Source organism: Hippopotamus amphibius, chromosome 2 (assembly GCF_030028045.1).
Source record: "Hippopotamus amphibius kiboko isolate mHipAmp2 chromosome 2, mHipAmp2.hap2, whole genome shotgun sequence".
NCBI lineage: Eukaryota > Metazoa > Chordata > Mammalia > Artiodactyla > Hippopotamidae > Hippopotamus > Hippopotamus amphibius.
Window position 1 is genome coordinate 111691184 of NC_080187.1, and position 12426 is coordinate 111703609.

Below are 12426 nucleotides of genomic sequence, written 5' to 3' on the forward strand. Positions count from 1 at the left end.
CTTCTTCTAACAGAAACAGGAGGTGTTTGTTCTCTTTGCCCCAACAGGACAGTGTCAGCAGGGTCCAGAGGCAAGCTGAGCTTCCACCCCACCCTCCAACAGGGAGATTTATCAAGACATCATGAAGCAGGTCTAGTCAACACCAGAATTCATACCCCATCCCTGTATCCCCACTCCCTGGTGACATCCGGGACCAGTTTAGAGCTGAGGATCATTCTTACCTGGCATTAATAAGACTGGACAAGGTGATGCAAGTTGAGGCTGGTAAATACTTCACTTTCCCCCCTATACTGGTGTCAGCAAGACCCAGTGGGAATGAAACTTCATGCACACTGGGCAGGGACAAAACAGAACTAGGCCATGTGCAACTGGGCCAGTTTGCACTCTTATTTCTGCTAATCTAGTGTCAATGGACTCTAGTAAACAACTGAGCCTTCACTCCCACTCTGCACCAAGAAGGCAGAATAGAAGAGTCAAAGCAGGTGGGGGTAGTTGACATTCTCTTATGCCCTTCGCTCTTGTCATTGGAGCCCAATGACAAAAGCTGAACTTTCACTTCACTGGCTGAACTAAGAAGTGTGAGTCAGTACCCCTGTTTCACTGGAGTGCTTTCCACAGAAGCCAGCAGGAAGTTGCATATGCACACCAGATGGCATTAAGACTATACTTCAGGGACTTCCCTGGTGGTGCAGTGGTTAAGAATCTGCCTGCCAATGCAAAGGTCATGGGTTCAATCCCTGGTCCTGGAAGATCCCACATACCATGGAGCAACTAAGTTGGTGTGCCACAGCTACTGAGCCTGTGCTCTACAGCCCAAGAGCCACAACTACTGAGCCCATGCACCACAACTACTGAAGCCAGTGTACCTACAGCCAGTGCTTTGCAACAAGAGAAGCCATCGCAATGAGAAGCCTGCACACTGAAATGAAGAGTAGCTCCTGCTCGCCACAACTAGAGAAAGGCTGTGCACAGCAACAAAGATCCAATGCAGCCAATAAACAAATTAATTAATTAATTAATTTAGAAAAAAGAAAAAAGACTATACTTCAACAGGACTGCTTCATAAAATATTGGCTAAATAAAGTGCCTTCATACAATGCCCCAAATGTGTAATATATGATGGAGCAATCTCTCATTATACCAAAAACCAGGAAAATCACAACATGAATGGAAAAAGACAATCAACAGATACAACACCAAGGTGAATCAAATGTTGAAATTATTTGACAAGAATTTTTAAATAACCATCATGAAAAATGCTTTAAGAAGCTATTATAAATTCTCTTGAAACAAGTGAAAAGATAGGAAAATTAAGCAAAGAAACAGATGCTGAAAAGAACTAAATATAATTATAGACCTGAAAAATACAAGCACCAAAATTTAAAAAACAAACAAACAAACCAAAAATCAACTTATGGATGGTCTAAATAGTAGCGTGGAGAGATGACAGAATAGAATCAGTGAACTTGAGTGCAGATTCATAGAACTGATCCAACGAAAAGAAAAAACAGACTGGAAGAAAAAAGTATTGCGTGTCTGTGGGACAATAACAAAAGAGTTAACATTTGTATTATCAGAGAATGGGGAAGAAAGAAGAGAGAGACTGGAACTGAAAAAGTATCCTATAAAACAATGGCTAAAATTTCTCCAAATTTGGACAGCTAAAAACCTATAGATTCAAGAAACTGAGTAAGAGCTAAATGAGGTATTTCCTAGATCCAAATAGAGACATTATAATTAAAATCCTGAAAATTAAAAACAAAGAAAAACTCTTGACAACAGCCAGAGAAAAATGGCACATTACTTCTATGGGAAAACCAATTCAAATGTCTGTAGATTTCTCATCCAAAATCATGGATGCCAGAAGGACATGTCACTTTCTTTCTGTCCTGAAGGAAAAAGATAAAGGACCACTTAAGATGATTATATTTAAAATTGTGGTGAGTAAAGGAATCTAAATGGAAGTAAGGTTTCCATGCTGGATCCAGAATAGCAAATTTAATACCAGTGTGTGCATGTGTGTAGATATAGATATATAGTAACATTCAGAGTAACAGCTACAAAAGCTATCCAAAGAGATACATACAAAAACACTATAAATAAATTAAGACAGAATCCTAAAAAAATCTTTAGGTAACTCAAAGAAAAGCAAGAAAAAGGAAACAGAGGCAGAAGTAACAAACAGGAAATAAATAATACAATGGCAGGCTTAAGTCATAGCCTATCAATAATTAACTTATGTGTGAACGGGGAAAAATACACCAATTAAAAGAGAGATTTATGGAGTGTATAAAAAATGATCCAACAATATGCTGTTTACAGAAAAACTGACTTTAAGTACAAGGGCTAGGTTAGGTTGAAAATAAAAGGATGGGAAAATATATGTTATGGATACATTAAACAAAAAGCACATAAAAGTGGTTATGCTCATATGAAATAGTTATATTTCAGAGCAAAGAAAAAAATTAGACATGAACAGATGTACTACTGTAGTATAGACAGATATATACCTGTATCTCTATTACCTATCAGCTATCTATCTATCATCTATCTATCTATCTATCTATCATCTATCATCTATCTATCATCTACCTATCTATCATTATCTATCTATCTATCATCTATCTGTCTATCATCTATCTATCTGATCTCCATGAAGATCCTAAATATGTAGGCACCAAACAACAAGGCCTCAAAATACAAGAAGAAACAACTGATGAAGCAGAGAGGAGAAATAAACACACTCACAATTATGTGTGGAAACTTATTCAGTGCACTCAAAGCAATTAGTAGAAATATAGAACAGTAAGAATATAGAAGAGTTGAGCAACACACACAGCCTAAGGGCTTAATTGACACATATGGAACACTCATCCAATAGCAGCAGTGTGTAGGTGTATTTTTTTCAAGTGTTCACTCCTCACCAAAATAGCTCATACCCTGGAAAATGAAAACAAACACACACACACACACACACACACACAGTAAATTCAAAAGGGTTGAAATATCATGCACGGTACAGAGTGTCTTCTGATCACATTTGAATCAGAATAGAAGTTAACAACAGAACAAAATACAAAAACAAAACTTTGTAAACAACACAATTTCAAATAATACATGAGTTAAAGAGGAAGTCTCAAAGGAGATTTTAAAAATAAAATTGAATGAAAATAAAAATACAACATTTCAAAATATGTAAGTGAAGCTAAAGCAGGCATGAGAGAAAAATGTATAGCACACTTATTTTCACTGGAGGAGAGGAAAGATCTACAATCAATCAGGAAAATTTTTACTGCAGGAAACTAGAAAAAGAAAAGTGAAATAAATCTAAAGCATGCAGAAGGAAGGAAGTATAGGCATACCTTGGAGATACTGTGGGTTTGGTTTTAGACCACTGCAATAAAGCAAGTCACACAAATTTTTGGTTTCTCAGTGCATATAAAAGTTATGTTTACATCATACAGTAATCTATTAAGTGTGCAACAGCATTTTTCTTAAAAAATTCACATACCTGAATTTTAAAATACTTTATTGATAAAAAATGCTAACCGTCATCTAAACCTTTGTAGAGTTGTAATCCTTTTGCTGGCAAAGACTTTGAAATATTGCAAGAATTACCAAAACATGAGACAGAGACATGAAGTGAATAAAGCTGTTGGAAAAATTGTGCCAATAGGTTTGCTCACAGCAAGGTTGCCACAAATCTTCAACTTGTAAAAAATGCAATATCTGCAAAGTGCAACAAAGTAAAGCAAAATAAAACAAAGTAGGGCTTCCTATGTGGTGCAGTGGTTAAGAATCCTCCTGCCAATTCAGGGGAAACGTGTTCAATCCCTGCTCCAGGAAGATCCCACATGCAGTGGAGCAAGTAAGCCAGTGCACCACAACTATTGAGCCTTTGCTTTAGAGCCTGTGAGCCACAACTATTGAGCCCATGTGCTGTAACTACTGAAGCCCATGCACCTAGAGCCCCTGCTCTGCAACAAGAGAAGCCACAGCAATGAGGAGCCCACGTACTACAACGAAGAGTAGCCCCCACTCACTGCAACTAAAGAAAACCTGTGCAGAGCAAAAAAAGACCCAACACAGCCAATAAAATAAATAAATAAATAAATTTTAAAAAAAGTAAACTTGTTATAAAGATAAAAGTAAAAATCAATGAAATTGAAAATAAGAACAATAGACTAAGCTAGTGAAACAAAGAGCAAAGAGCTGGTTCTTTGAAAATATCCAAAAACTCTGCAAACCACTGACCACAAAGAAAAAAGAAAGAAGATATGAGTGACAGATATCAGAAATGAAAAGGGGATATTCGTGCAGTTAGACCACAGAAGAGTGAAGGAACACTACCAAAAACTCAACACACATAACTCAGGCAACCACAATGAAAAGTACAAACTACCAAATATAAAAAAACAAACAACTCACCAAATATAAAAAAGATTATTGCTAAAAACTATAAGAATATTAAATTAATAATTTAAAACCTCCCCAATAAAAAATATTCTGCCCAAGTGGTTTCATTGGATAATTCTACTAAAAGTAAAGAAGAATTAACATCAGCTTTACACAATGCATTCTGGAAAACAAGAGAGGAGCAAACACTTGCCAACTTATTTTATAACACCAGCACCACCATCTAACAACAAGAGAACAAAAAATCAACAAAGAAAACATAAATATCTCTCATGAATTTAGATGCAAAACCCCTCAACGAAATTGCTGAATCTAGCAATGTATATCTAAAAAATGCATATATACATAACCAAGTGGTATTTGTTCCAGCTATGGAAGGCTGGTTCAATATCCAAAAGTCAATCAATGTATCACCAGACCAAAAGAATGTAATTCAACAGACTACAGAAGAAGAATTATAAGATCATACCTACTGACACAGAAACATTTTGACAAAATGCAATGTTCATTCATGGTAAAAACTCTTATCAACTTAGAAAGCAAGGTAAGATGATCTCAAATCAATAATGAGCCACTACATAAATCCCTATAGTAACATCATTAGTAAAGGTAAGAGACTGAAGCTTACCCCTAATATCAGAAACAAGGAAATAATTTTCGTTTTTACCTCTCTTATTAACCGTAATGCTAGAAATTATAGGAGGCACAATAAGGAAAGAAAGGAAGTAAAAGGAATACAGATTGGAAAAGAAGAAATAAAACTTTCTTCTTTGCAGGTGACATGATTGTCTATGTACAAAATCCCAAGGAATCTACAACAACAAAACAAACAAACAACAAACCTCTTAGAACTAACAAGTGAATTCAAGCACTCTCACTGGATACAAGATCAATACACAAAAACTGAATTCTATTGATGAAATAAAATTTATATTGTAAGGCAAAACAAGAAAAGTTAAACATAAAATTCTCTCTCTGTGTGTTTAGACCTCCTCCCTCCCTAATGTGAGGTGTGCATCTGCATTAACCAGACCTCTTCAAAGATGGGAATGCCTGCTTGACTATAAAGATCAATTTTTTTTTCTTGTGACACTAGCAATGTAACTTCTTTAAAAAGTCGTGTTCTTTCCCGACTCTTTAGGGATCATGCTGACTTGCTGCTCCCTTTGTACATGTTTACCTGGACTATGTATGTTTGGTGAACTTTATGTAAAATACCAGTATGTCATTTTTTCTTTTCTCTTTTTGTAATAAATTTTATTTATTTATTTATTGGCTGCATTGGGTCTTCGTTGCTGTGTGTGGGCTTTCTCTAGTTGTGGGGAGCAGAGGCTACTCATCATTGTGGTGCACTGGCTCCTCATTGCTGTGGCTTCTCTTGTTGCAGAGCACGGGCTCTAAGCATGCAGGCTTCTGTAGTTGGAGCACATGGGCTCAGTAGTTGTGGCTTGCAGGCACTAGGGCGCAGGCTCAGTAGTTGTGGTGCATGGGTATAGTTGCTCTACAGCATGTGGGATCTTTCCAGACCAGGGCCCGAACCTGAGTCCCCTGCATTGGCAGGCAGATTCTTAACCACTGTGACACCAGGGAAGCCTCAGTATGTCATTTTGATGTGTGATACTTTGCCTCGAAAACATATATAAGGCAGAACAGGGCTTCCTGAGAATCTGCTTCCTGGGTTATAATCTTCAGTTTGGCTCAAATAAAGTTCCCCTTTTTCTTCTTAATTTGATAGTTAATTGAATTTTGTCTGACACTATAGACTAACAATAAACATGTGAAAACTGAAATTGAAGACAGGGCACCATTTACAATTAGTCCAAAATTAATGAACTACTTAGGGAGACGTATAACAAAACAAGTGCAGGTCTGTGTGCTGATTATGACCAAATGCTAATCAAAGAAATCAAACATCTAAGTAAATGGAGAAACATACTATGTTAACAGATTGGAAGACTCAACATAGCAAAGATGTCAATTCTCCCCAAATCAACCTAAGTTTTAGTGCAATCCTATTGAAATCCCAGCAAGGGGTTTGGTAGACATAGATAATCTTATTATAAAATTTATATTGAAAAGCACAGGTTCTGGAATTGTTAAAAACAATCTTGAAAATGAAGAATGAAGTGGGAGTATATCCTCCAAAGAGAATACACAGATGGCAAGTAGCATATAACAAGATGTACAACATTATTAGCCATCAGGAAATGCAAATTTAAGCTGCAAAGAAATATTGCTATATATCTATAAGAATGGCTAAAATTTAAAAAAAAAGTGAAACTGCCAATTTCTGGCAAAGATGCAAAGAAACTGGGCCACTCCCATTGCTGGTGGGTATGTAAAACCATATAGCTACTCCATAAAATAGCTTGACATTTTCTTATAAAACTAAATATGTGATTACCATATAACCTTACAGTTGTACTCTTGGGCATTTATATTAGAAAAGTAAACACATGCTCGCACAAAAATCTGTACACAAATATTTATAGTAGCTTTAAGCATAATACTCAGAACCTGGAAAAAGCCCAAATGTCATTCAATAGATGAATGGCTAGACAGTCATAGATCTATACCAGGGGACACTATTCAGCGTTAAAAATGAATGAATTATTGATACATGCAACAATTGAGATGAATCTCCAGGGAAATATGGTGAGTGAAAAAGCCATTTCAAAAAGGTTATATAATGTATGATTCTACTGATATAAAATTTTTGAAATAACAATATTTAGAAGTGGAGTATAGATTACTGGTTGCCAAGGTCAAGGACTTGGGTGTGGTTGGCTATAAAGGGGCAACACAACAGATCCTTCTGGTGATGCAAATGTTCTGTACCTTGACTGTATAAATTCTAATATCTTGGTTGTGACATTGTGCTATAATTTTGCAAGATGTTATCATCTGTGTAAACTGGATAAACAGGACATCATACCTCTTTGTAATACTTTTTACAAATCCATGCAAATACACTTTTATTTAGAAGTAAAAAATTTAGTAAAAAACAAAAAAAGGAAGCTTGAACTAAACCAACAGCAACATGTTTCATGGGGATTTTGTTTCTGTCACTTAGCAGGAATGTTTTCCCCAGAACCCTCTGTTAATTCCTGTGGCCTCCACAAGCTCATTCTTGTATTCTTCCCAGGCTATTCTAGGAAATTTTGTCTCAGCTGGCACAGGTGATGGGACCACATTGATGGATGACAACCATGGAAAAGTGACTACTACAACATGGATACAAAGAATTTTTGTTGTGGGAGCATTTTTACATTCACAGTGAACATTGAATACTGGATTTAAAACAGTATACATTGTGGAATTTGAGAAAGACCTCAGATGATTTGGTCTTCCCCTTTAACATGACTTATAAAGAAACGGAGGCACAAAATCAATTAATTGTCGAGGATCAAAGCATAAGATACTGGCAAACTGGCAAACTCAGAACTAGAACCCAGGTTCAGGGATCTTAAATCTATGTTCCTACCTCTAAACTATATATAATCCATCTTAATTTCTTTGCTTTTTCCCTTTTCCACATTCTTGTATTGGTAAGAGATCTAAAGATCTGGAAAACTACCCCCTCATCTCTACAGCCTACCCATGTCTAAAATTCTGTGCAAATGCCAGATCTTATTCTCCCTGAAAATTCACTTCATCATCTTACAAGGAATTACCCCTTCTTCTTCCCCTGTCTTTCTTTAGTCAGTTATGAGGATCTAGTGTGGGTTTTTTTTTTTAATAAATTTATTTATTTATTTATTTATTTATTGGCAGTGTTGGGTCTTCATTGCTGCCCACAGGCTCTTCAGCTACTGTTGTTTGTGGTGCATGGGCTTCTCATTGTTGTGTCTTCTCTTGTTGTGGAGAATGGGCTCTAGGTGCTCGGGCTTCAGTAGTTGCAGCATGTGGGCTCAGTAGTTGAAGCACACAGGCTTAGTTGCTCTGCAGCACATGGGATCTTCCTGGCCCAGGGATCAAACCCATGTCCCCTGCATTGACAGGCAGATTCTTAACCACTGCGCCACCAGGGAAGTCCCTATTGTGTTGTTTTTTTGCCTATATTTTTACAGGTGCTTCAAGACTGTAATTTTGAAACACATAACATATTACATGGTAAATTGTTTAGAGATATATAGAATAGATATTTGTTGAATGATTGAATTATCTTTAAAAGATCCTCTATTCTCTTCCACTTTCATGTTTTCTATCATGTATCTGACTGCTTCTCTAACTTTTCAAATTGAATAAATTTTACAATTTCTTATGCTTCTATTTATCACCGACTTTGGTGTCACCCAGGAACCAACTGAATCTATTTTCTATTCCATGATCTAGGTCTTAGTGAGAAGGCACATGCACTAATCCCTCAGTAGATTGCTGTGTATCCCTGGAGATGCTAACTCATCCTTGGATCTTCTAGGATGCACTATATTCAGTCTAGAAGTTTCCTTCTATGAGCATTTTTTAAAGAAAGGAGAAGGAATACTTCCTTGGTATATAAGGAGGTGAGTTAAGGATATGAAAATGTGTTTAGTAGTGCCTGCTTGACTACAAATTCTAACTCTGATAAGCTACAAAATTGGGGTCATGAGATACTAAAATAAGATGATTAATTTTATATCTCTGGAGTGATATTTTAACAACTCCATAAAGTATAAATACAAGCAGATTTATGTTTTTACTTTAAAAATAATTTAAATGAGTTTCTGGGATTCAGCCTAACCAAAACAGTTACAAATGAGGAATAAAGATAAATGTATATTTTTTAAACTTAGTCTGGCAGATGGAATGAAGAAGGGTGGGATTTCTCATGTTCTCACTTATCTCCTTTTCACTCCTTCTGTTCCTACTCCTCATACGTAGATATTCATAGATATTTAGCAGAAAACGAACACACATTCAAGGCTTTCTTCCTAATTCAAGTAGTGCCATCTGTATAATATGTACAGAGGTGTAGGTATATTCAAAATGAAATTTATTCTTACTTTCATGAGCCAGGGAAACATGTGGTTGCTTAATACAATGAAACTTATTTTGTTCAAAACAAAGATGTTATGGACACGTGAATTCAAATAGGCAAACTTTTCTTGTGCACATTTTAATCAACCCCTTCCCCTGTCTCCAGTCCCTGCCAACAACTGTTCTGAATTCTACTCTATAGTCTTGCCTCTTTTTGAATGTCATATAAATGGAATCCTACAGGATGTATGTAGCCTTGGTTTAATGAGTTTGAGATTCAGCTGTGATGTTGTGTGTATCCGTAGTTTGCTCTTTTTAATGCTGAGTAGCATTACTTATGATGGATTTATAGCAGTTTATTCACTAATTAAAAGAAATTTCCAGTGCTTCCAGCTTTTGGCAAAATGCAGACAGCCACTATAAACATTTGCATATAGGTTTTAAGTAAACTAAGATTTCATTTCTCTTGGGAAAATACTTAAAAGAGGTATAGCTAGGTCATATGGTGTGCATTCAACTTTATAAGAAATTGGCAAACTGTTTTCCAAAGTGCCCGCACCATTTTTCATTCACACCAGCAATGAATGAGGGCTCCAGTACTTCCACCCACTCTTTGTCAACATGTGCCACCCTTGGTAGTCAGGATTGTGGCCATTCTCAAAAGTGTGCAATAGTATTTTACTGTGTTGTTTTTTTTTAATTTTAGTATTCATCTTGTGTATTTTTTGACATCCATGTCTTCTTTTATGAAGTGTGTATTCAGATCTTTTGTACCATTAATAGTTGGATTGTTTGTTTTCATATTATTAAATTTGAGTTAATTGTTTATGCATTCTGGATATAATTCTGTTATTAGACATCTGTTTTTGGAAATACTTTTGCTCAGTCTGTGACTTTTTTTATACTCTTAACAATGTCTTTCAAAGAAAAAGTTTTAAATTCTGGCTAAGTCCCCTTAATTTTTCATATTATTTAAGGGAATGGATTTAATAACCAGTCATAATGCATGTGAAAAAATGTTAAAAACACATGTAATAAAGGTGTATATAACAGTGCTACATGCATATTACACTGAGAACAGTGTTCCCAGGTAAGGGAGCTGGTGTGGGACCTGCCTGGAATGCAATTCCCCAAGATGTCTAGGCGGCTTGCTCCCCATGTCCTTCAACATCGTCCAAATGGAACCTAAAGGGTGTGGTGGAAAGTAATATTTGTTTCAACACAGAGAAAGAAGATATCCAAAGTCATTAAAATGAGAGTGACTATAGAGGCATTTTTCTTATATTTAATTGCTCTACAAGGTTGCAGGGAGGAGAGATTGAGTCAGTTTGGCCACAACTTAAACTCAGTTAGATGTATTTTTGCCATGGCTTCCAATTCCCCTGAGTGTTAGCTTGGCTTTAGGGTGGGGCCAGTTTGCCACTTTCAGCCTAGGACTTCCCTGTGTACTTGACCTGGAGAGAGGATCTCTCTCCATAACTACTCCTGCAGCCCCTGTGGTAGACTGCCATAACCCTGGTCTAGAATGTATTCAGCTGGTCATCCATCCCTGGGGCAAAGAGGTGGAGTTTTTCAGTAATCCTCTTCCTCTGTTGGTAATAGGTAATCTAATTGCAGGGGGCCTAGGATGGTTTTCTACTTCTACCCCAGTAGCAGAGGGTTTAATTTTTTTCTCCCTCAATTTGCAATAAATCTTCACCTATGCCTTGAAGGTAACAGGTTTCCCCACCTATTGACCAGTGGGTTGTTTTGAAGGAAAGACTAATATAAGTGGTACTTTTGTTGTTAATTACCTGGATTTTTCTTGTTGTGGTAGGAATGACATACTTTCCATTTTTCTACATCCCATTTTCTGTTTTATTTATTTCTCATCTAATCTTTGTTATTTTCTTCTATTAACTTTTGGCTTAGTTTTTTTTTTTTTTTCTAGTTATTTTAAGTGTAAAATTAGGTTGAGATCATTCTATTTTCTTGGTATATGTGTTTCTAGCAATAAACTTTACTCTTAGAACTGCTTTTTGCTGCATAACATACTATAACTTCTGATATGTTTCCTTTTATTTTTTAGTTTGTTTTTTAGTTTTTTGTTTGGTTGGTTTTTGAATGAAAGATTCTTTAGATTCCATAGTGCTTTATATTTTTCAAAAGTTTCATACACACGATTTCATAGAATCCCATAGTGACTTTTTAATTTTCCCCTACCCCTATGGTGTCCCTCCCCAATTTCCCTCTCCCCACTGGTAACCACTAGTTTGTTCTCTATATCTGTGAGTCTGCTTCTTTTTTGTTATATTTACTAGTTTGTTTTATTTTATAGATTCTATATTAAGTGACATTATATAGCATTTTTCTCTCTCTGCCTGATTTATTTCACTTAGTATAATACACTCCAAGTCCAACCATGTTGCAGCAGATAGCAAAATTTCATATTTTATGGCTAAGTATATTCCATTGTGTGTATATATATATATATCTTTATCCATTCTTCTGTGATGGACACTTAGGTGGCTTTCATATCTTGGCAATTATAAATAATGCTATTGTGAACATTGGGGTGCATGTATATTTTCAAATTAGTGTTTTCTTTTTTGGGGATATATATCCAGGAGTGGAATTGCTGGGTCATATGGTAGTTCTATTTTTGTTTTTTTGAGGAACCTCTATGCTGTTTTGCACAGTGGCTGTATCAATTTACATTCCCACTAGCAGTGTAGGAAGCTTCCCTTTTCTCCACATCCTCACCATTGTTTGTTATTTGTGTTCTTTTTGATGATAGCCATTCTGACAGGGGTGAGATGTTGTCTCGTGGTTTTTATTTGCATTTCCTTGATAACTAGCAATGTTGAGCATCTTTTCATGTGCCTGTTGTCCATCTGCCTTCCCTCTTTGGAAAAATGTCTATTGAGTTCTTCTGCTTATTTTTTCTAAATTGGGTTGTTTGGTTTTCTTTTTTATGCTGAGTTGTATGGGCTGTTTATACATGTTAGATATTGACCTTTTACTGCATATATAATTTGCAAATATTTTCTCCCATTCAGTAAGTTGTCTTTT